Source organism: Euprymna scolopes, chromosome 17, assembly GCF_053919585.1.
Source record: "Euprymna scolopes isolate OS-2025 chromosome 17, ASM5391958v1, whole genome shotgun sequence".
Lineage (NCBI taxonomy): Eukaryota > Metazoa > Mollusca > Cephalopoda > Sepiida > Sepiolidae > Euprymna > Euprymna scolopes.
The window spans coordinates 49,128,083-49,155,179 of record NC_136498.1 but is presented as its reverse complement, the minus strand read 5'-3'; the positions used below and the strand labels follow the sequence as shown (position 1 = coordinate 49,155,179).

The 27,097-nt window shown below is 35.3% G+C and overlaps 1 protein-coding gene across 3 annotated transcripts in view; it reads right to left on the bottom strand.

Moving 5' to 3' along the window:
• The window catches only part of LOC145296750 (protein SLC31A2-like), a 373,171-nt gene that overhangs the window by 210,483 nt on the left and 135,591 nt on the right, over positions 1-27,097 (bottom strand). Inside the window, exon 1 of one of the 3 annotated variants that reach the window (XM_080142787.1) lies at positions 15,485-16,191. The exons of the other annotated variants lie outside the window; for them this stretch is intronic. The gene's annotated coding sequence lies outside the window, so the exon portion shown is untranslated. Of the gene's footprint in view, positions 1-15,484; positions 16,192-27,097 lie in introns of those variants that run through there. 3 annotated transcript variants of the gene reach the window in all.

Here is a 27,097-nt window from a genome sequence, read left to right as displayed (position 1 = left end):
AACACACTGTCGCGTATTCCTGCTAGTATATAAGAGTACTTCCTACTGGATAATTAAGTCGAAGAAGATATAAAATTCATCTATATTTATCAACTTCTCTCCGACAGTTGTTGAAACCTTATTAAAAAGTCTTGAATTTGCTAAACTTCTATTTGTTAGAGGGCCAGGCCTTTATGTGCTTCAGACTAAATATGCAACACAATATTAGCTACTTATATTTTCTCTACCGCTCTCCCTCAAACCAAGACTGTACCCTAATAAACAAAGTCTCAGACAGCATAGATATAGCACTCTCCCTCGATACTAGCGCACAAATACATGTATTTGGTGACTTCAATGTCCACCATAGTAACTGGCTAGGATTCTCAAATCACACAGACGTAGCTGGTAGCGCCACATATAGCTTCTCTATATCTCATTGCCTATCTCAGATAGTTACATTTCCGACACGTTTCCCAGACCAGCACGATCAACATGCCTCACTTCTAGATCTCTTTCTGACAACGGTTCCCAATGACTGTACAACAAATGCCCATAGCCCACTCGGGAATGCTGATCACGCTGTGATAATGGTAGAAATCAGCCTAAATTCTCGCCCTAAAACTGAAGACCCACTACTCAAAACAACGAGGTATTACAAAAAGGCTGATTGGGAAGCCATCAGGGAGCTCATCAGAGATGCCCCATGGCAAAATATCTTTACTCTTCCAGCGGAACAGTGTGCAAATGAGACAACTGAATGGTTCAAAACTGCTATTGAAGCACATGTTCCCGCACGGAAATACTATAGCAAGCCCCACTCCCCCCAATGGTTTACTTCTGCTTGTGCAGCTGCCATTTGTCAAAGGCAGCATGCGTTCCGCAGATTCAACCGACATAAGTCCAGCTCAAATAAACAGAAGTTTATAGAAGCTAGAAATAATTGTAAGAGAGTGATAGACACAGCTAAGTCAGATTACTCTGAAACCACCAGAAAGCGCATCGAAGCACAGAAATTAAGAACCCGGGATTTTTGGAAAATCTACAACAGCGTAGTTAATAATGGACAGTCAATTATTCCCCCACTAACAAACAATCATGAGGTTGCTTGCACGGCAACTGACAAGGCTAATCTGCTTGCCAGTCGGTTTGCCTCAAACTCCACACTGAACTCGGTACACCACTCACTCCCTGATTTTCCTCTGCGAACAGACGCCACACTTGACGATTTGAAAATCACCCCTTCTCAGGTACATGCTATTATAAAAAACCTAGACACCTCTAAAGCATGTGGACCAGATCTCATCCCGGCTGTGCTATTAAAAAAATGCTCTGCCGAGGTTGCTCCAGTTCTGTCCAAACTTTACAATAAATGCCTTAACGAATCTTGTTTTCCCGACTGCTGGAAAACCGCCTCTGTGGTACCAGTCTTCAAGAATTCTGGTGAAAGAACTGACCCACTAAATTATCGCCCCATTAGCCTCCTCCCGCTTTTCGCCAAAATATTTGAGTCCTTAGTTAATCAAGTCCTAGTCCAGCACCTAACAGCTGCTAAACTCCTGACTGACAAACAATATGGATTCAGGCAAGCCCGTTCAACAGCAGATATCTTAACTGTAGTTTCTGAACGTATATACCGTTCATTGGATAAAACAGGGGAGGGTAGAGCGGTGGCCCTTGATATATCTAAGGCTTTTGACAGGGTATGGCACGATGGTCTTCTAAGGAAAATTAGATCATATGGAATCACTGGAAGAATTCATAACGTAATTAAATCCTTCTTAAGTAATAGAAAAATCAAAGTTGTCCTCGACGGACGTACATCCAAACAATATGACATAAATGCGGGAGTGCCTCAGGGGTCTATCCTTGGACCTCTATTGTTCCTGATATTCATAAACGACCTCCCTGATAATATTGTTTCGGAGATGGGTATATTTGCCGATGACACCACTCTCTATAACAGATATGAGGGGAAAACAAATGAACACATATCCAAGGAAATGGCAGAAACACTAGAGGATGACCTCCAATCCGTAGTGGAATGGGGCCAAAAATGATTGGTCTCATTCAATGCTGCTAAGACTAAGCTTGTTTCCTTCAATAACTACAAGAAACCTTCTCTACCACCAATAGCAATGGCCAAGAACACATTGCCTGAAAGTACTTCTTTTAAACTCCTCGGCCTAACGTTTACAGGGAATATGAACTGGAATAGATACATTGAGAGCATTGCCAAGGCTGCTGCAAGGAAGGTTGGCTCCCTCTACCGTGCTAGAAAGCTACTTACGCCTGCCAGTATCCTATACCTCTATAAGGCAACCATTCGCCCATGTATGGAGTACTGTTGTCACATCTGGGCTGGTGCATCTGCTGCTTGTCTCTCGCTCCTGGACAGGGTTCAAAAAAGAGTCGCCAACCTGATAGGTCCTGAACTGTCATCTAGGCTTCAACCTCTGTCCCATCGACGAGATGTTGCATCCCTCTGCCTGTTCTACAAATACTTTAATGGTGAATGCTCTGACGAACTGCAAACACTTGTACCTCCCCGACGTAACTACCCCCGACAAACCCGACAAGCTACTAAGTCTCATCCCTTTACAGTGGAGATCCCTAGGTGCAAGAAAGCCTTTTACTCCAATAGTTTCTTCCCCAGAACTGCGGGTCTTTGGAACTCCCTTCCGGGATTCTGCTTTCCCAACTGCAATGATATGCAGAAGTTCAAGTGTAATGTTAACAAACATCTTTCTACTCTTCTCCCTTCATAATGACCCCGCTAATTAATTCCCTAATAGTAGCCCCCTGCTTCAAAGTGGCACTGTGTCTTGTTTGGGGTGAAAATTGAATTTAAAAAAAAAAAAAATTTGTTTGATTATGGATGAACATATATTAACTAGTCTTGCAATAAGTCACTAGTCTATGGTCAAAAGTTCAATGTGTGAACTACTTTGCTATTTGACATACTGAGTAAATTTTAGCTTGAATGTATAGCCTCTTAATTTCTAAAATTTGTCCCAGGTATCCAGTGTCCTATTTATAGGAGAGTCAATTGTTTGCTTTCTAAATAAAATATATACTTTTTTTCCTTTCAATTTTTGTATTATACCCCATTTTTAAGCATTACACAAATATCTAATACAAAAAATAAATACTCTGAGACTTAATGGATTAATTATATATTAGATAACATTTTATGTTAGTTAATATTTATAATTGTTAATTAGATATTATAGCGTGTCTTTTTACTTCTGACATGCCTTAGTATATTTTTTTTACTTAAGAATAAACAATTATCAAGGTCCGAAGGCCACTGGAAGATAAGGGTTCATGAGTGTAGGTGGTAGTGTAGCAATCTCTAATGGTGTAAATGGGGTAGAATTTGATTATTTATAATGACGGCTCAACAGGAACTTGTTTACATTGGATTTGGAGGCGACCATGTTATTCCAGTGTTCCAAAGGCGGGGAGTTTGGGGAAGAAACTTTGTTCATGGAATTTGCGTTTAGATTTAAGCACAAATAAAGACTGGAGGAAAACCATATAAAATGGTTGTAGTTAGTCGAGTGATTTTTGTGAAAGTTTATGTAAGGGAGACCGTAGACTGGATTTTAGTCGAGCACTTGCCATGAAAATAGCGGTAGAGCAGAGACAAGTTCGCAACGTCTCTTCTGTGAAAAAAAGAGGTTGCAGGAAAGAGAAAAAGGCATCACCTACTAGGTTTTGAAGCCGGTTTTGACCTCTGTCAAGGTATGATAGGGCGCACCGAGCAGCTCCTGCCCAGATGTGGCAATAGTACTCTATTTTAGAATGTACCTGACTCTTCAACAAATAGAGAAATGAATCGGCAGTAAAATACCTACTGGAGTGATCAAAAAATTTTTCCAGAGTAAAGGTCAGTCCCAGAAGCTTGTCAAGAAATGGAGCTTCCCCAAGACGAGAAGCATCCATTTCAATTGGGTCGTGATGTTGGTCAGAGCGATTGCGATTAAAGGAGAGAAGCTTAGTTTTCGATGCATTAAAATAAGCCATCTATCCTTTTCCCCATTGTACCACGTTCTCAAGATCAGAAGAGACGGAATCAGAAAAATATTGGTCATTGCTGGCCTAGTAAGTGTTGCCATAGATAAATAGAAATCTAAAAAAATAAAACTATTGCATGCTTAGTAAAATCCATATTTTGCACTTACGTGCGAATCATGTCGAAATTAATTTTTTTTTTTTAATTCAAAATTTCCGGAAAATGATCGAGTAGAAATTAATTTAAAGTAGAAATAAAATGTATCGAATGATGCAGTTTTATCGTATTTGTTAATTTTTAAGGTGTTCTCAGAATCCAAAACTGTAGTTTATCAACTTGGTTAAATAATTTTAATTTTTGAATGGCTAATATAAATGTATATATTTTGTTGCGTTTTTATTTATTTTCGTTATTTAAATAAATTATTATGATTTCGATTTTTTCTTAAAAATTTTCTATAATGCCCACAAGAAATTTATTCTATTTCGTGTGGCAAACTGGCTATTCTCCCTTACCTTCAGTCAAATTCCGCTATTTCAACTAAGAAAATGGCGGATGGAGAATAGTTATGTCTTTTTATAAAAAAAAAAATAGTTCCAGTCGATTTTCTACTTCATTATTTTTTGTAATTTGTAGAATTTTAATTCTTTTCGACATGACACCTAAGTATATAATAATGTTTTTACTCAAATGCATTATTTTTACGTTTTTATATATCCACCTATAATGTACATTAATATTTAATATCGTTGACTATCAATCTTGTAGCATTTGAATGATATGTAGTTTACGTGGAAGTATATGGAATAGTTTGTTTTTGTATGTTTTAGATTATGTGAAATATTGTTCTCAACTTGAATGTCATTCTCACCACATTTCCAGCGTTGTAACCTTCGACCTTCTTCAGATGCGCTGTCGAACTCTGTCATCTGTATGAAATTTCAGCCGGAACTCTTTATTTAATCCAAGAAGGTTACATTCGTCGAGATATTATGTTCATATGTATGATCAGAAAAGATTAAGTGCAGTATCATAACAGATACTACACTTGTCTCTTAGCCAAAAGCATGCGTATGCTTGTCATATTAAATAGTAAAAATGTATCGCTTAGCAACTGTGTTTCCCATGGAAACCAAAGAACTGAGAATCACATAGTTTTAGAAAATATATATTACCTCCATTATCATTATTACCTTTTTTGTTTTTGTTTGTTTGTTTGTTTGTTTTTTTGTTTTGTTTTGTTTGTTTTTTTTTTTGTTTTTTTCGGCTTTGAGATGGAGAGAGGGGGATAAAATAGGGCAAGAAGAGAAGGAGGTAGGGCGTAAGAGAGAGTTGGAGAAGAAGAGATAGATAGATAGATAGATAGACAGATAGATAGATAGATAGATAGATAGATATAGAGATGGAGTTAGAGAAGAGTGAGAAGTCGTATAAGAATGCATAATGTCATCTTGAATGACTCTGGCAACTGATATAGCATATATCTCGGGGGATGGGGTAACTGTTTGTCAATAACTGTGAGAATACAAGAAACCTTTTCTACCACCTATAGCAATGGCCAACGACTCTTTATCTGAGAGCACGTCTTTCAAGCTCCTTGGTCTAACGTTCACAGGAAACATGAGTTGGAACAATTACATCGAGGGCATTGCCAGGGCCGCTGCAAGGAAGGTGGGTTCTCTCTACCGTGCTAGAAAACTACAAACACCCGAAATTATCCTGTACCTCTATAAGGCAACCATTCGCCCATGTATGGAGTATTGCTGTCATATTTGAGCTGGTGCATCGGCTACTAGTCTCTCGCTCCTTGACAAGGTTCAAAAGAGAGTCGCAAATCTGATATGCCCTGAACTGGCATCTAAGCTTCAGCCTCTGTCCCATCGACGAAACGTTGCATCCCTCTGCCTGTTCTGCAAGTATTATAATGGTGAATGCTCTGACGAACTGCAAGCACTTGTGCCCCCACGACGTGAACACCCTCGACAGACCCGACAGGCTGCAAAATCCCACCCCCATATTGTAGAAGTCCCTACATGTAAAAGATCTTTCTACTCCAGTAGTTTCTTCCCCAGAACCGCTAGACTTTGGAATTCCATTCCAGGTCCCTGCTTCCAAACTGTACTGACGTTCAGAAGTTCAAGGGCAACGTGAACCAACATCTTGCTGCCCAAATCCCTACATAGTACCCCGGTAGTTGTTGCCCCTGTTAGTAGCCCCCTACAACAAAGTGGCAATGTGCCTTGTATGGGGTGAAAATGTAAATATATATATATATATATATATATATATATATATATATATATATATATATATATATATATATATATATCATTATTATTATCACCATAACTGATATTCTGGATATTACATATCCCAGATTCTATTTTATTCCATAAATATGAATAGAATAGTTTTAATAAATTTGCAAACTCTTCGGTAGTGTCTCTCCTTTATACGGGTTCTCATGCATGCAATTACAAAAAAAAAATAATAATAAATAAATAAAATAATGCTTGGGAAAATATTTCTTCGTTATAATCCCAAAAATGGTTGCTCTCAGTCTGTGTCTGTAAGAATACGTTCCAAGTTTCGAATGAAATACTTTATTTAATCCACGCAGGTTACACTGGTCGAAACAATATCTCCATAACATCAAAAATGAGAACCCTAGTCTGAATAATATAGACAAATAAAAATTATTAATCGTCATCTAAAAAAAAAAAAAAACGAAGTGCTTTATGTCAGACATTATAAAAATGTGCGAAATATTATATTCTTTCTGGGTGAGGCGACCGGATTCCAGGAGTTAATCTCAGTTTGGCACGAAGAATAATTTTCTCTTGAAGACGTAGTACGCAGCAGATCAGGTGACATTCGTTTTCGTTTTTTTTTGTTTTTTTGTTTGTTTTTTGTTTGTTTGTTTTTTTTTATCAAATTCTCGCCTTGATTATCCATTTGCACGAAAATGTAATTGCTTTTTTAGAGCTTGCTTAGGGGCGTGGCTTGTGTCTTTTAGCTCGCCCAGTTGGTCAATAAATATAGATGATTTGAATACATGCCAATATTATATTTTTAAGATGAGAAAAACATGAAAAATGCAACAGATTATGCAGAAAATACTTTGAAGCAATGAAAAACTGTGGAACTATGAATTGTACGACTGAATTCATTGTTTTATCATTTATTTTCATGTTTTATGAATTTTATGTTTGATGGAATTCGTGGAATTTTAGTTGATTCACCCATGTTTTGAAAATCTTGTTAAAATAAAGTATAGCCATAACACCTCGCTGAGACACTCTGGTCAGCCTGGAATGTATTTTCTCTTCTACCCTACCCCTCTTTAACTCCTTATTCCTGCCTTTCCTACATATCAACTCCCTAAAACACCTACCTATCCTCACGAACTACCCCCCCCATTTTCCAGGCTGAAGTCACACCCACAATATATTTTTATACACAAAATGAACGCATCTTTATATTGACTTTAGTGTTGCTCTTTTTTTTTCGGTCTGATGGGGTTGCTCTCTTTCTGAATTGAGATTCCACCGAAACATGTATGCACATATGTAACCAATAATGTTTGTATAATAAACATACTAATATAGTTTATTTTCATTTTTTTTATGGATTTTATGTTTGATAGAATTCTTGGAATCCGTATGATTTTTATTCATTCTCCCATGTTTGGAATCTTATTAAAATAATGATTAAAAACATTTTCATATGTTTAAGCTCACACTTGGTCCATTTAATATCAACAAGAAATTAGCAAGATGAAAAACTAGTGTTTACAAAAAAAAAAAAAAAAATTGGTGTATGTAAGTAAATGCATATATACGTTTTATGTACGGCATAACCGTGTTGGCACACTGGTTCTCGTCAGATCACCGAAGTTAAGCAATGTTGAGCCTGGCTATTACCAGGTGGGTAACCATTAGGGAATTCTAGGCGCTGTATGTGCTTTCCGTTTATCTCGGTATTTTTTCCAGTCGTCCTGAATCTCCACTTGTCACTGGTATTCAACAATATCGAATCAGGAGAGGTGTGGTTGGAGCTTGCGCAACTCTTGCCACAAAAAGTTTCACGCGCAGGCACCCTTACAGTGGGTATCCATAGTCTGTCAAGACTGAAGGAAACCATTTATATATATATATATATATATATATATATATATATATATATATATATATATATATATATATACGTTTAAAAAATGAGTAGAAAAGAATTTTTCATTTGAGTAAAACTACGCGTCCCAACCGTAACATCAGACAGACAGGAAGCAGTCGTTAGTATTATTTGTATTATTCGGAGTACTGTTCTCATCTGAAGGGTTATTATCTCAACGTCTAGGTCGATGTACGATCCGACCTTCTTCAGGTGTATCTTGTTGAAGTCGGGAATGTTTCTGTCGAATTCGGGAATCTGGACAGAACCTCGAACCGAGGACTTTTATTTAGTTTACGGAGGGTAGCATGTTCTCGTTCCGTCGGCCATGGCTGGATAAGAGCTCTAAAGTGATTCGCAATTATATTTTTTCCGTCAATCTTGCGTAGCGAATAAGCAGGGAGGATTTCTCTATTTCTATTAAACCAGCAAAAAAAAAAAAACGTCGGCCTTTTGGATAGCTGCTACCTTTCATGCATGCATAGAGGAGGGGTATAGAGAAAGAAGTTGTGTTAATATTTCGTTTCAATTACAAAACTTTGTCTAGAATAAGTATTTTATAGAACAGGGAAGTAATTTTCATTTAAATTGAATGCGTGAACATTTCTCCTTACTTCCTTATTTCATCCACCCGCTAATATAAAACACCATCCTTATTTACACTAACTAATAATTTTCTATTAATCATTTTTTTTTTTGACACAATTATTCTTACGAAATAAATCCCAACGATATTTATAAAGCATAATTTCATTTGTCCGTGATTATTTGTTAATAACGTTTGTGAATTCTGTGATTCAGAAGAAGACAATGTGATGGAGAAGAGAAGATAGAAACGTTTATTGTCACGTGACAACAAAATATGACCAATTGATTCAGCCAACCAAACGAACGCATCGTGAGGGGGGGGGAGGAAAACATCTCAGCTATCCTACAAGGAATCAGATCTTCAGATGATTTTTGTACAATTTTTATTTTCTTTCGAATTTTTTTTTTTTTTTTTTTTCTCAGATTCTTATTCCGACTACGTTTAGCGAACCAGGGTTGATGAATATGAGTAAAAAGGTGAAGGTCATGCTTGGGAAACTTCGAGGAATAATTTTTTTCGTCACATCTACATAATAAAAACTGAAAACTCTCAACCGAGACTTTGGGAGAAAAGTGGGCAGATTTTGGCATCGTGTCATGTGACTGTCAACATTCCTCATTTCGTCTACTCTCTTTCTTCCTTTTGCCAAAAATTATGAGAGGATTTGTGGATAGGTTTATTTTTGGGAGGGGGGGGGCGAGACGTCACAGACAATTCTTTAATTTATAAACGCGGAGGTGTGTATCTTTTGAAAAGATTTTAGGATCAATCTCATAATACAGCTGCGAGGAAAAATATTTTGGGTTTGGCCAAAGTTGAGAACCTGAAAACTTCTAACATCGACATTTAAAACATTAAATCTTCCATCGTGCCATTAACATTAACTTTGCGTTATTCAAAAATGCTATGGCAGGAAGGAAATGAATACGTTTTTTTTTTTTTTATCTCTATAGAAGGTAACATTTGGATAAAAAGTTGATATTTAAAGAATGAGGGAACTGAATTAAATTTCAGAAAAAAATTATATTTATATGTATATATATATATATAGTCATTAACCTACAGTACTGTTTCGCTGTATTACAGCTCATCAGTGTAGCTAGACTAGTACCCATCCCCAGCCAGAGATTGAACTTATAACCATCTAGTTGAGATTCGGCAGTTCTAACGTTGGGTTCATGAAATCGGTGCTCGTAAACGACCTCATCAAATACTGATTTAGACACCCGCCCACCGCCTTTGGGGGGGGCAACCTGCTTGTGTATTTACAAAAATACAAAACAAATAGAGAACTTCGCATTAACGCTAATTAAGCAGCGGATGAAATCATTTCACGAAATTGCCTTATTTAGGAAGGGCTTAAAATATATTCATCCACATACAGTACTGTTTTGCTGCATAACAGCTCATTAGTGCGGCTAGACTAGCGCCCATCCTTAGCCAGGGATTGAACCTACAATCATATAGTTGACAATCGGCATTGTGTAGTAATTCTTTTCGCAGACTGTTATCCTCATTTTCATAGTTGTTGATGAGGATGATAAAAGTCCGCAAAAAGAATGAATACACAAATATGAAGCCTTATCTAAAATGGTGTATATATATATATGTGCGTGTGTGTGTGTTTTTTTTTTTTTTACAAGGTGGTCACCACTTATCAAGGCCCGTAAGCCACTCAGGGATAAGGGTTATTGTGAGTACAGTACGTTAGTGTGGATATTTAAAGTGTCTACTTAAGGGGGCGGTTCATCAGGCATTTGTTTATGTTGGACTCGTAGACATCCAAGTTGTAGTCAGGAGGGAAGCAGGCAGACGGAATAGAGTTCCACAGGCGTGCAGTTCTAAGAAAAAAGCTTTGTTTATTGAATCTACGTTTTGATTTAGGAAGGATAAAGAGTGGGGAAAGTTTTTGACAGTGGATTCAGCTAGAAGGATGTTTTTTTGTAAAAGATTGGGGAGGGGAGACCAGAGATTGGAGTTCAGACGAGCACCTGCCATGGAAATAACGATAAAACAAAGATAGGCTTGCAACGTCTCTTCTGTGGGAGAGAGGTTGCAGGGAAGAGAAAAGGGCATCCCCCACTAAGCCACGAAGTCTATTTTGTACTCTGTCAAGGCAGGATAGGCTGTTTTTAGCAGCTCCTGCCCAGATATGGCAGCAGTATTCTATCCTTGGACGTACTTGGTTTTTATATAGATAGAGAATTGCATCAGTAGTGAGATATCTTCTGGAGCGGTAGAAGGATCCCACCATCTTTCCAGTGACCTTGGCAACAGACTTGATGTACGTGTTCCATTTCAGATCAGGAGTGAAGGTCAAGCCCAGAAGCTTGTCAAAACATGGGTCTTTTCCTAGACGAGAGCCATCCATTTCAATTGATGCCAGATGGGGATCAGAGCGTTGATGATGTAAAGACAGGAGTTTGGTTTTAGATGCATTAAAGGTAACCAGCCACGTCTTCCCCCACTGAACCACTCGCTCGAGATCAGAGGAGAGAGAATCAGAGAGAGCTTTGTAAGCCTTTGATGTGTTGCCGTAGATGGTCATGTCATCAGCATAGATGTCAACGAATGATTTAAGTATGTGTTTAGGGAGATCATTGATGTAGATCAGGAAGAGAGTTGGGCTCAGGATGGACCCCTGAGGGACTCCAACATTAATATTGTGGGCCTCTGATTTTTGTCCATCGACCACTACTCTTATGAGCCTATCAGAGAGAAATGATTTAATGATAGAGAGAATATTTCCAGTTATACTGTAGCTGGAGATCTTGTGAAGTAGGTCTTTATGACATACCATGTCGAAGGCTTTTGATATGTCAAAAGAAATTGCCCTGGAAAGGAAGCCTTTGTCAAGAGATTCACTAATCCTATGAGATATAACCGTTAGCACATCTGCGGTTGATCTTGCAGAACGGAAACTATATTGCGTGTCACTAAGAAGGTTATTTCTGCTGAGGTGGTTTACTATTTCTCTATTTAATATGGATTCCAGCAACTTACTCATGGCACACAGGAGACTTATTGGTCTGTACTGAGAGGGAGAGGACTTATCACCTGAGTTCTTAAATACAGGGCATACTGATGAGGTTTTCCAGGGTGTTGGAAAGCACTTCTCCTTAAGGCAACGTTTAAACAGTTTCGTAAGCATGGGAGCAAGTTCTGGTTGAAGCTTTTTTAACACTATAATTGGGATTCGGTCAGGGCCAGTAGCTTTACTGGAATCAAGGTTCTTGATTAGCTTGGCGACCTCATGCACAGATATTTGTATGTTACCTAGCGTGTTTTGTGTTATAGGAGGAAATATGGCGAGTTGATGGCCTTCGTCGCATGGGGTAGAATTAGCTGCAAAGTTCTTGGCAAATAGTTTGGCCTTGTCTGAAGCTGAGGAGATGACCTCTGGTCCGTTGATAATGGTTGGGATAGAAGGCACACTTCAGTTCAGGATCCTATTTGTTATTTGCCAAAACTGGTGAGAACCAAGCCGCTGATCAGCTACTTTGGATTTAACAGACTGGGCATATAGCTCTCTTGCATTTTTTATTACTCTTTTACAGTGGTTGCTGGCGTTCCTGAAAGCAGCTTTAGTCTCAGTGCATCTATTATGTTGGTAGCTATGGAAAAAGTGATTTCTGTGCGCGATGGCAGCAGCACATTCTGGGGAGAACCATAGCTGGCTGGTAGGTTTTTGTTGGAATTTTTTAGATGGTATGAATCGGTCTATGCCTACAATTAACCATTCGGTCAGGTCTGATACTATAGAGGACACATCCTTTTTAAACATGGTCCTGGATATAACCTAAAACTATATCTGATGGTGAGACCTCACCTTGCCGGCCTTGGGGAGTGTGGAGCCACCCTTTAATTGCCATTGCTCCCATGTCCACTCTGACACGAAGTGGTAGTACCTGTTAGGGTCCCAACTATAGAATCTTACTTAAAAAAAATATATACTCCATTAAAAATCGTTCCTCAAAATAACTAGATTCGGCATTAAATAACCTGGAAAAGGTTGATATGCCGTAAAACAAAAACAACCAACCAACCAACCAACTTTTTAAACATGGAATGCAGAGGTAGATCAGATATAAATGTACGGAAGCTACCCCAGTCAGCCATAGAGTATCGGTATACAGTACGGTGAAGGGGTACGTCTGGGGACTTATTACATTTCATTTTTATCTTAACTGATACGACGGAGTGGTCGGAGGATCCTAGAGGAGAAAAAACGTGTGTGTTTTGTGTGTTGATAATCATATTAAAACCTCTTTTGTTATTTATTTAAAAATAAAATGCAATTTTCTTATATATGGGTCATGGAATTGAATTCATCTGCAAAAGATCTAGCTAATTTGCATATTCTTTTAAACATTTATTTTAATTACTTCCCTATTAACATTTTTATTTTTTATTTTTTCATTAGTTGTTTTCTTATGGAATAATCATCTTTAGTTAACTATTACGTGTAATTATTTTCATGCTCGTATTCTACATGATTTATACTTGCGTAATATTTGCGTAAAAATAGTAAACACAAAACTCTTTCCATATATATTTATGTATGCGTATATATTTATTTTTGTTTAAAAATTTTTGCCTTCCAAATTTCTGCTACAGTTTTCCGTTTACGGACAAGAAACTTCCTATATAAACAATTTGGACCCATGCGAAACTTTATATTTAGGTTTTATCCCGAAAAAATCGGGACAAAAGTGTGAAAATTAAAAAAATAATAGAATTTGCCAGGTGAAGGTCGAACGACGACATTACGAATATGCATACATAACGTAGTAGTTATTAATTCATGTTTTAATTTTTAGCCTCGCAGCGAACATGTCTTCATAGCCCAATCGTTAACGGCGCAGGAAAAAATAATTCGTAAGCTAAACGTTTTGGTTTAGATTCTAGGTGGTGGCGCAAGAGGCATTATTTTTTATTTTATTTTAAAATCATTAATATATAGTGGGTCCAATATAATATAATAATGAATACGAAATCTGTATTAATCCAAATATCATATTAAAGCGTATTTTACGACCAGGCAATGCCGGGCGCCCTGCTAGTATATATATATATATATATATATATATATATATATATATATATATATATATATATATATATATATAGTGCTACACAAAAGTATTGAACCCTAATTAGAGTTATGAAGAAAAATGTAATGTATCCAATACTTTTTGCACGGTCTACGCAAATATATATATATATATATATATATATATATATATATATATATATATATATATATATAGTAAGTTATAAAATGTATATGGCGATTAAGCTACACTGAATATTCCGCGTTTCATCCACTCTAGGACTCTTCGGGCTTATGTGGCTTATGCCTGAAGATTCCTAGAGTGGATGAAACGTAGAACATTCAGTGTAGCATAATCGCCATATACATTTTATAACTTACTAACTAACTCTACCTACGTATTGAACACTTTTGAAGTAAATACTTAAAGTTTACGTATAAATCTGTACTTTCGTATATTAATTTTATGTGAGTAAATTAAGTAATTATATATATATATATATATATATATATATATATATATATATATATATATATATATATATATATATATATATATATAAATGTTTGGAGGTACAAAATTTGTATAAATCTTTAAATAAAATACGCAGAAGTTTCTCTAGAGCTCTTTCGGCTATCATCTCGTCAGGAGGAAAATCGATAGCGTAACAAAATAATATTATCTCGAAAGTTTAAAGAGTTCTAATGGGGAGCTATCCCATTAGAACTCTTTAAACTTTCGAGATAATATTTTCCTCCTGACGAGATGATAGCCCGAAAGGGCTCTAGAGAAACTTCTGCGTATTTTTTTTAAAGCTATATATATATATATATATATATATATATATATATATATATATATATATATATATATATATATATACACGTGTATGTGTGTAATATGCACAGTCTACGCAAAAATAAAAATAAAAAACTATAGAACAATAGAATAGACAAATTTGTGATCGATTATTTAATCGAATATTTAGTGTAGGCATCCAGAAGAAAAAACATATATATTGTTAATTTAGGATATAAAATGCCACTTTAGTAGTTAAGAATGAAATGAATGTCGTATTGAGATCTTTTCTGTTTAGATTTTTTGCATGCTTGTAGTTGTCGATTTCATAAAAACCGTAAGCGTTTACTATTAAGCACGTGGATTAGTTTAAAACACGTTAATTCGATCAAAACTTACACTCATGCCTAATCCATTTAACGGGTTTTAAATTGGTTAAGAGAAACAGTTAAAAACACATTGCAAGAAGGTGGTATTCCTATTTTCTTAAATATAATCGTTAGGTGTATCAATTATTTTTATTTGTTTTCATTGTTTTGTGGAACTTGAGTTTGTATGTAATAAAATTACCTTTATGTTGTCAGTACTGTGATAAAGTAAATTGTGGTATAGTGCGATCTGTGGATATGTGGAATTTTACCTGATCGCCTTTTTTAATAGTTTCTTTTTTTTTATTTTAAACGGAAGTGGGTACCTGTCGTACTAATATTCTTTGGAATAGACAATAACAAAATATTTTCATCGCTCCCCTCCCCAGAAAATAATGTACAACAGTGACTTTTTTTAAAATACAAAAGACGAAACAATACACAATAACAACAAAAGATTTTTTGTTGTTACACGTTATTCAAAAAAATAGTTATTTATGAAACTTACCGAGGTTTGACTTTTATTATTATTATATTTCCATTTCATTGTGTTTGTTTTGTTTTTTTCAACCGTTTTAAAATTGGATCAGCGCCTGGTATACTTCAGTAGTTTACGTAAGCTACAGGAATATGTCGCGGCAACATCACAGGAAAAACGTACCGAAAAAATAAGGATGTAATAAATGATTACAGTGAAGTTATAAACTAGCAGAAATATCTACATTATTACAATTGGAGTCAAACATGTAGTCGATTTTTAATTACAAATTGAGACTTCGATCATTAATTCAGAATTAGTTAAAATGAGATTTGATATTTTGCAGTCTTGATCACCGATGTTGCATGTATAATTGCCAGATCACCAAAGTTAAGCAACGATGTGCCTGGCCAGTACCAGATGGGTGACCATTTGGGAATACTAGGCGCTGTATATACTGGGCCGAGTCGTTGGTATCTGAGGGCGCGTTTAACTCACCAGGGGAGTTTGACCTCCAAATCAAGACGGAAAGCAACAGAAAACTACCTTATTATCTTGCCAAGATTACCATGGCTCTACAATTTCGAGAGCCGTGGTCGCCGACGCTGTTTAACAGCAAGGTCGCTGCACGCATAGTTGCCTCGCTTGTTACATGGTTTGTTGTTTGCTCCTGATCGATGGATAGATATGTTTTTCTTTTGGCATTAATGCGCATTATATTAAATAGTGTGCTCTACACACACAAATATATATTATAACTTGTTTTATGCAAAAGTAAAGAGCTAATCTAATTATCTGTATATCATTTTCATTTTTAATATTAGACGTGCAGAATAATGTCAGCTGTTGCCATTTCCATTACGAATAATAGCTTTTCGCATAAATGAATATCAATCTCTTTTTGCTGGCATGTATAAACTTGATGATAATGTAATGTCTCTCCTGCTGCCATGTGCGTTAAAAAATGCCCATTGTTATTCTCTTTATTAGAAAGATTGATCATCGAATATAGTCATTTATTGCTGAATAAGGAGAACATATAGAAAAAGGAAATGGCATAAATATGCCACCATTCACGAAAATGATCCTCGTTATTGTATTTAGTGCTCAAGAAAAATAGATTCAAATTAACTTCCGTATTTTATAAACTAGTTGAAGCAATAGACTTGCTGGGTGATCCACCATAATAAATGTGAGTCTCTCTTTTAATATATATATATATATATATATATATATATATATATATATATACATGTGTGTGTGTGTGTGTGTGTGTGTGTGTGTGTGTGTGTGTGTGTGTGTGTGTGTGTGATTGGCTCTTCCGTTGATTTCGATTAGGAGCTTCAGGCAACAACTAATTTATCTGAAATCCACACGAATGATTTATGTATAATGGTAAAGCCTTTGTGTAGAACCAACCACTTTTTGACCGCAAAACTCAGTCGATGCAAATGTTAGCCACAGACAGAACAAACAGTAGACCTTAGGTTTTATATCAGAGTTTTCAATCGCCTTGCCCTTTCTCTCTCTCTCTCCCTCTCTCTCTCTCTTTCTCTCTCTATGTATATATATATGTATATATATATTATAGAGATATACAAATTAACAATTTCACGAATGCATTATTCTCTCATTTATTGCAGTATGACCATTCTTTTAACTTCCAACAAGCAAAAATCAGTAAGTTTATTTCAAATTAACTTCGATAAAGACTTCTTGAATCAGTGCTTATCGCCAAATAAAACACAATTAATCAGCACATAGATTGCTACAATTTATCGTCTATAATACGTAAACTAATATTTAAAAAAAACATTTAAATTAAGACACATGTTAGCTTACTTACATATTATAAATATTAACTATAATAATTAGTACATATAATCAATAAATAAATAACCAAACAAAAATACACTCATTTCATTTCAGGCCAGGACACTATATATACAAATATAGGCATATTTAATGGTTTGAAAATATAGTTTTCTTTTTACCAATTGCCATAAAATTTTAACCATGGAATAGTATTATAATCTTCAAAAAGCCTGCAGATTTTCACGTAGTTTCGTCCAAAAGAATCACAGATATGAGCATTTCAATACTCAATTTGGCTACATGGATATATCTATATATCTCTAAAAGTGAACGTGTCTGTCTGTGTACATTTCCCTACACAATACCTCTGTCAATTTTAAGTCTACAGACTCAAAATTTTACATACAGGGTACTGAGATTTGAGAAAATCTTTGTTATCCATTTTCAGCCAGAAATTTGGCTGTTAAGGGGTCGAAGTTCAACGATTAGACCTTTGAGAACTCTACCAAACTCCTCCAACAATTTTGGGTCTAAACACTTGAATGTTTAGATATAGGTTCCTTGGACATGAATCTAACTTAATAACTTGATTTGAGCCCAAAATAATAAATATTAAAGGGGCCATAATAGGGGTCAAAGTTTAAAAAATTGACCGCTTTTTTGTTTTGTTTTTTTTTGCTCAACATACACCTCCAAACACCCGGGCAACGCCGGGCTTAAATGATAGTATATATATATATATATATATATATATATATATATATATATATATATATATATATATATATATATATAAAGAGAGAGAGAGAGAGACATATATATAGAGAGATCACCTTTTTGGGCAATTTTATAAGATCCAAATCTCAGCGAATATTGATCAGAATTTAGAAAACGAAGCCTCAATGAGAAGGTAATTACCTGAATAGTGTAATGGGCTATGTAACATTTGCACTTAAGGTCCCACATTAAGGGGATCATCCATGATCCAGAGCTTATTTTTGGCACTTTTTTACAGATATAAAATGTTTCAATACTAATCAATTGTTTTCCTAGAAATATATATATATATATATATATATATATATATATATATATATATATATATATATATACAAATATCTGATATTTCCCCAAAACCTCTGGCCTTGATCAAACTTGTTGCTATCGTTTCAAATGATCTGAAATGAAAGCAAGGGAAAATTTGAAATTTGATTCCAAATATTTCTCATACGTTATATCTTCCCCTCTTCAGTTTTCATACATAAAGTAAATTTTACAGTGTATAAAAATTATTTGATACTGGAGATATTTATAATCGTGCCATAATTTCAAGAAATGGGAGACATAACATATGAGAAATATTTGGCATCTAATCTCTTTTCTTGCTGTTTTTTTTCGATCAAGATGGTCGACCTGTAACAACGTGGGGATGGAAATTTCTCACCCCCCCAAACGAACGAACCAGGTTTATCGTGCACACAATTAACTTTTTGTTAGTAACATCGGATGGAATTCACATCTGACGAGTTGATGAGATGTTTCACAGCTCATCAGTGCTGCAAGCCAGGATCGAAACCCGACCGCCTAAATAACAGTGAAGGCTTGTCACCATTGCGTATACGCATGCTGCTGTATGGGTAATGAATTAACGATGTTTTTACATCATCCAAAATGCCTCACACAAAGATTAATACGCTAATGGCAATTTGTGTATAGCAGGCCACTTGACATTTCCCGGTCGTGAAATACGTTTAAATATCATATTTTAATTCATGAAGATTTCATAATTATTATTTTAGGGTAAATTCTCTATTGATTATTATATTGTACCTAATTTATATAGTAATGATTTCCATATTTTTTTTAAAGTTGTCTTTGGTGATATCAGCAAGACTCAAAAGCAAAACATTCAGCGCTTCAGACTTAGTCATTATTTAGCGTTTAGGCTGTCGTCGTTATCGTCGAAACTATCGCTGGATGAATGAAACAAACAGGCTAAAAATTAAGTGAGTTGAAGCTAAAAATATATATGTTGATTCACTCATGCCAAAATCAACTTATTTTATTAATTTTTACCCTTTTACCACCCTCTCTCTTTTTTTTCACGTTTCACTTTTTCTCCCAATTCTTTTCCGACTTCATCTCATTTCCATTTACATAATATTATTTGTAGTTCCTCTTCTCTTTAATGAAAGCAGATGAAAACATTTCATATAAAAAGAAAGAAGTCTTGAATTTCGTCTTGTAAATGATATTTGGCCTAACGACGTGGTCTTTCTGAGACGAGGTACCGCAGAAACATGTATGCATGCATGAAGACAAAATTGCATTAATATAAATATATACATATATGTACATATATGTACATATATATATATATATATATATATATATATATATATAGTCATTCATATACAGTACTATTTCGCTGTTTCACAGCTCATCAGTCCGGCTAGACATATATATATATATATATATATATATATATATATATATATTGTAATTGCTATTCCAAATAAGCAAGTTGCTCTGCCCCACTATATATGTGTGTGTGTGTGTGTGTGTGTGTGTGTGTGTGTGTGTGTATTGCCGAATAACTAGCAACAAGAGAATCTAATATTTCTTTCCTGTGCTCATTCCACCAGAAAGAAAAATCAGTACGTGCGAAAGCACAAGAAATATACATAAAAAATAACATTGCTTTATTCAGGGTATAATGCTCGAATACACACACACACACACACACACACACACACACACACACACACACATACATATATATATATATATATATATATATATATATATATATATATATACATCTAAATATATAGATACGCATATATGTATGCATGTGTACAAGTATGTAGATATGTATACATATATTTATATACCAATCTATACATATATACATACTCTTTACTGTATACTATATCGCTATATATATATCCACACATACACACACACACATACATATATATATATATATATATATATATATATATATATATATATATATATATATAAGGGTTTTTGGAGGCATTGGAATTTTTATTAACAACTCTATTTTCTTTCAGATTTGGCAACTATCGAATATGTTGAGCTCAGTTTGATTTAGCAATTCGTCATGTGGTTTCAGCAGGACAAAGCCGCATGCCACACAGAGATACCATCAATTTAAAAAGATAAACATTCAATTAACGAATAATTTAACGAAATGGACCTGATAATTAGCCCTTCGTTTTTTACATATAAGTCACCACTTATCAATGTCCGGATGCCACTCGAGGATAAGGGTTAACGAGTTGATAGTCGTCAATCGGACAATATCGTAGTAATTGTTAGTAGTGGAAATTTGGTAAAAGGGACAACTCATAAAATATTTGTTTACGCTTGACTTGAATTCGTAAGCATTACACACTAGTAGCTGTAGGTATAAAGAATAATTATTATTTGATTATATATATATATATATATATATATATATATATATATATATATATATATATATATAGTGTATTAAAAATAATAAACGGAAACCTCTAGGAGCCCCTTTCGCCAACAAACTAATCAGGGGTTAATTATTGGTAAGCACACAAATACAAAATAAAAACTTATATTGTGACGAAAGAGCAAATATTTAGGGGTATACGAGTAAAAAATCGAATGTGAATCCTTGTGAAATCTAATATATAAGCAGCTATATTTTTATCTGTCTGCCGATCTGTCTGCTTCCATATTTTCAAACTCTATCACCTTCGAAACTAAAAGTCGCAGAGCGGCCTATGGGTCTCAAATGATTGTATTTTTACGGGCCGTTTTTTTATTATGGGTCTTTAGTCGGTTAAAATAGTTTTTAAGGGTCAAAAATGGGTCAAAATTGAAAAATCATTAAACATTTTGTACATTCATATTAGTTTATTTTTATTTTTACTCGATCTATGTAAGTGTCACATTGGTACAGTGCTAACGTGACCCGTTTTGAATGCTACAGTGTTGGGTTCGATTCTAGCTGATGCCAGCTAAATACTTTTTTTTTAACTTTGGAAATCACGACTCTATAATAATATATACGAAATATGGACAATTTAAAATATCATATTTAAGCATATTTTACGTCGGGCAAAGCCAGCACCCCCCCCCTCCCCCGCTAGTAATATATATATATATATATATATATATATATATATATATATATATATACAGTTTATAAAATGTATGTACATTTAAGATGGAGGGATTATGGGAACAATCAAAGTACATCCCCGAGCAAGTCCAATGATTTAATAAAGTCCTCCTGTCGGCAAAGAGAGCGCTTACGTGAAATAAGCGAGACTATCTCAATATTCATATATGCTTTATACGGATACACACACACACACATGCACACACACACACACACACACATATATATATATATATATATATATATATTAAATATATATATATACCTGTATACATACATATATCTGTATGCATATATATACCTATATGCATATATATTCGTTAGTGTTTGTGTATTCAGATTAGAATTCTTTTGGCTTGCTCGAATGTAGTTAGTTGAGCGTAAAGATTGCATCCTCCATTTAGTGCATATCGTGATTTTGTAACAGCCTTTACTTCTCCGCATTAAATCCAGCAAAACACTGGAATTAAGAGGGGTTCTTTCTGCACTATTACGTTTCACGCTTCACTTTCACTTGACAATAACACGAAGATAAACTCTTTCCAACAAGGGATACAAAGCATTTCCGGGCGGCCATGTTGAATGGAAAGGACGAGGGTAATGTGGCGGACATTTTATTAGTGGAGAAATTCGTTGTATATTTTTTTCCTTCCTTTTTTGATTTGCTCTTTTCAGCGTTTGTTTGCGTGGATGCTTTGCAATGTCTGCAGTTCAATTTAGTTTTTAGATTTCAAAATGTCTTCGTTGTTTTACAACCCGATTATAAGAAGGGGGACCAGTTCCCATGATTTAAAAATAATATATATATATATATATATATATATATATATATATATATATATATATATACCTGTACGTGATGTTGCCAAGCTACTCAAAAACCTTGATTCCTGTAAAGCAACCGGCCCTAACGGTATTCCAATTATAGTACTCAAAAAACTTCAATCAGAACTAGCGCCCATACTTACAAAACTGTTTAAACGTTGTCTTAAGGAGGATTGCTTCCCATCACCCTGAAAAATCTCATCAGTATGCCCTGTATTTAAGAATTCAGGTGACCGTTCATCCCCCCTCTCAGTACAGGCCAATAAGTCTCCTGTGTGTCATGAGTAAGTTGCTGGAATCTGTGTTAAATACAGAAGTAATCAACCATCTCATCAAAAATAACTTTCTTAGTGACACGCAATACGGTTTCCGTTATGCTAGATCTACAGCAGATGTGCTTACATTTATATCTCATAAGATTAGCGAATCTCTCGACAGAGGCAACCTTTCTAGGGCAATTGCTCTTGACATATTAAAGGCCTTTGATGGGATATCGCATAAAGGTTTACTTCACAAGATCTCTAGCTATTGTATAGCTGGAAATGTCTTCTCAATTATTAAATCATTTCTCTCCGATAGGTTCATAAGAGTAGTAGTTGATGGGCAAAAATCAGAAGCTCACAGTATTAATGCTGGAGTCCTTCAGGGGTTCATCCTGGCCCTACCTCTTTCCCTGATCTACATTAATGATCTTCCAAATCACATTCTTACATCATTCGTAAACATTTTTGCTGAGTACACTACTATCTATGGTAACACATCTAAGACAGTAAACGACCAAGTTCTTTCTGATTCTCTCTCCTCTGATCTTGATCACGTTGTACAATGGGGAAAGGAGTGGCTGGTTACTCTTAATGCATCTAAAACCAAGTTTCTATCTTTACATCATCAACGCTCTGTCCCCATCTGGCACCAATTAAAATGAATGGCTCTCGTCTTGGGGAGGCCTCAAGTTTTGACAGGCTTCTGGGCTTGACCCTGATCTGAAATGGAATACGTACATCAAATCTGTTGCCAAGGCCGCTGGAAAAATGGTCGGATCCTTCTATCGATCCAGTATATATCTCACTGATGATGCAATTCTCTATCTATATAAGAGCCAGGTACGGCAAAGGATGGAATACTGTTGTCACATATGGGCAGGAGCTGCTAGAAAAGACTTGTCCAGCCTTGATAGGATTCAAAATAGACTTCGTGACCTGGTGGGAGATGTCCTTTTCTCTTCGCTGCAACCTCTATCTCACAGAAGAGATGTTGCGAGTTTGTCTCTGCTTTATCGTTATTTTCATGGAAAATGTTCGACTGAGCTTCAATCTATGGTCCCCCCTCGCAAAACTTTCACAAGAAACATTCGACTAGCTGAAAACACTATCAATAATTCCCACCCACTCTTTATTTGTGCCTAAATTTAAACATAGATTCTATGATCAAAGCTTCTTTCTTAGAACTGCACGCCTGTGGAATTGTCTTCCGTTTTCCTGCTTTCCAGCTGTCTATAATATGGTTGTCTTCAAGTCCAACGTGAACAAGTTTCTGATGAGCCGTTCCACTTAAGTTAAAAAATTTACCGAACTTCCATTAATATCGATTACTAAATTGTACTTTCGACTACTGTACACTCTTTAACACTTATCCTTGAGTGGCCTTTCGGCTTTGATGAGTGGTGATGCCTATGTAAAAAAAGAGAGAAAAGGTAAAGATTATAGTTAAGAAAAATAAAGAATAAAGATAGAGGATTAAAGAAAAGGAGTAAAGACGTAGGGGATAGAAAAGATGGTGTATAAAAGGAAGGGGAATAAAAAATAAGATAATAATATAATGGAAATAAGGAAATAAGTGAATGCAGAAATAAAACAAGAAAATTAAAATATGTATATATATATATATGTATATATATATATATATATATATATATATATATATATATATGTATTAAAAAGTTTGACTCATATCCAGGTAACTTACATCTAAAATTTCAAGTGTTTAGATCCAAAATTGGCAGAGGAGTTTGGTAGAGTCTGCAAAGGTAAACTCCTTCAACTTTGACCTTTGACAGCCAAACTTTCGCCCTAAAACTGATTAAAAAACTTGCTGCATGACTAAATATGTAACATTTATATATATATATATATATATATATATATATATATATATATATATATATATATGTAATATTTATATATATATATGTAATATTTATATATATATATATATGTAATATTTATATATATAAAATAAAAAGAATATAAAAAAATAAAGAATAGAGAATAACAATGAAAAATTAACAATCAAGACAGGTTAGCAGTACCTCTCCGAAAAAATCTATTCTTTAAACTTAACTTATATACATATATATAAAAAAAATATTATATATATATATATATATATATATATAATATTTTTTTATTATAATAATTAAATATATATATAAATATATATATACACACACATATTTATATGTATATATAATGCGTGTGTATGTATGTATGAATGTATACATATATATATATATATATATATATATATATATATCTTTTAATTTCGTATATGTATACATTCATAGATGCATATACGAAATTCAAACTTTAACGGTTTTCAGACATTTTTTATTAAATAAATATATTTATTCAAAAAAATTAAATTTTTTGTTCCATATATTAACGGTTCTTAAAACTGAATTCCTTTATATATATATATATATATATATATATATATATATATATATGTGTGTGTGTGTGTGTGTGTGTTTGTGTGTGTGTGTGTGTGTCTGTGCGTGCGTGCGTGCGTTTTGGCGGTAGCTCGTATCAAATTCGACGGGCTTTTCTTATGTTCTAACTTTTTTAATGCTTTTATTTTTTTTATATTTTTATTTTATTACATTTTCACCCCAAACAAGGCAAATTGCCACTTTGATGTAGGGGGCTACTCATAAGGGCGACAACTACTAGGGTACTATGTAGGGATTTGGGCAGCAAGATGTCGGTTCATGTTGCACTTGAACTTCTGCACGTCAGTACAGTTGGGGAAGCAGGGACCTGGAATGGAATTCCAAAGTCTTGCAGTTCTGGGGAAAACTACTGTAGTAGAAAGATATTTTACATCTAGGGATCTCTACAGTTTGGGGGTGGGATTTAGCAGCCTGTCGGGTTTGTCGAAGGTGTTTGAGGCAAACTGACTGGCAAGAATGTTAGCCTTGTCGATTGCTGAGAAAACAACCTCGTGATTTTTGGTTAGTGGGGGAATTGTCGATTGCCCATTATTTACCACACTGTTGTAAATTTCCAGAAATCACGAGTTCCTAGTTTTTGTGCTTCGATGCGTTTTTTATTGGTTTCCGTAAATTCTCTCTTAGCTGTCGCTATTTCTTTATTAACGTTATTTCTAGCTTCTATATACTTCTGTCTGTTTGAACTAGACTTATGTCGGTTAAATCTGCGGTATGCATGCTGCCTTTGAGCAATGGCAGTTGCGCAAGTCGAAGTAAACCATTGGGGAGAGTGGGGCTTGCTATAAAATTTCCGCATGGGAACATGCGCTTCGATCGCAGTTTTGAACAATTCAGTTGTCTCGTTTGCGCACTGTTCAGCAGGATGAGAAAAAATATTTCCCCATGGGGCATCTCTAATAAGATCTCTGATGGCTTCCCAGTCAGCCTTTTTATAATATCTCGTTGTTTTGAGCACTGGCTCTTCAGTTTGGGCTCTAGAGTTTAGGGCGATTTCAACCATTATCACTGCATGATCAGCGTTCCCAAGTGGGCTCGGCATTCGTTATACAATCATCGGGAACTGTGGTCAAAAACAGATTTAGAAGTGATTCGTGTTGATCTTCCTGGTCAGGGAAACGGGTTGGAAACGTAACAATTTGTGATAGGGAGTGAGATATAGAGAAACTATGAGTTGTGCTGCCCGCTGCATCTGTGTAAGTAGAGAATCCAAGCCAGTTTTTGTGGTGGACATTAAAGTCACCAAATATAAGTAATTGTGCGCTCGTATCAAGGGAGCGTGCTGTGTCTATGCTGTCAGAGACTTTGTTTATTATGGTGAAGTCCTGGGTCGAGGAAAAGCGGTAGATAAAGTAAAAGTAGCTAATGTGTTTCAAGTTTAGTCTAAAGCACATAAAGGCTTGATCATCCGATTCTAGGTTTGTTTCTCTAGTCAAGGGAAGGGTATTACGAATGTAAACTCCAAGTCCCTGCATGTGTCTGTCAGAGTCCTTACGGCAGAGTGGGAGATAGCCAGGCATGTTAAAGTAGTTAGAGGGGATGGAGGAGTGTAGGTTAGTCTCACTTAGTGCTAAGATATCCAGGTTATTTTTTAGGAGAAATGCTTCAACATCATTTAAATTAGATATTTGTGAATGCAAGCCCTTAAGCCTGGTTTAAGTTTATATTTAGATTGTACTGTCGCCATATCTTTTTAAGAGTTTCAGTTTAGGTAAGGGGGGGGGCTGAACAAGAGGTTATTCAGAGCATCAGACATGCATCACAAGTAGACCATCAGCTGACCTTTCTTCAATTAGGATTGTGGTCTCGGGAAAGCCCACCGGGGATGAGTGCAGGGTCCCTTTCCATGCGCGACATGGCACTACAAACATCCCTATATTTTACAACTGTTGATGGAGCAGCCGCTCTAAGCGCTATCAAAGAGTTGGGGCTCCTGTATTACCAGTCGGAAACAGCAGCCAGGAACTGTCAATCCGGTACCTTCAACCCATCAGAGTAAGATCAACCCAATCTAATTACTCAGGCATATATGGTACTCAAGCACTCTCAAGTGTCCAGTTTTAGGGGTGGGTGTGGCGGGAGTGGGGAAAAC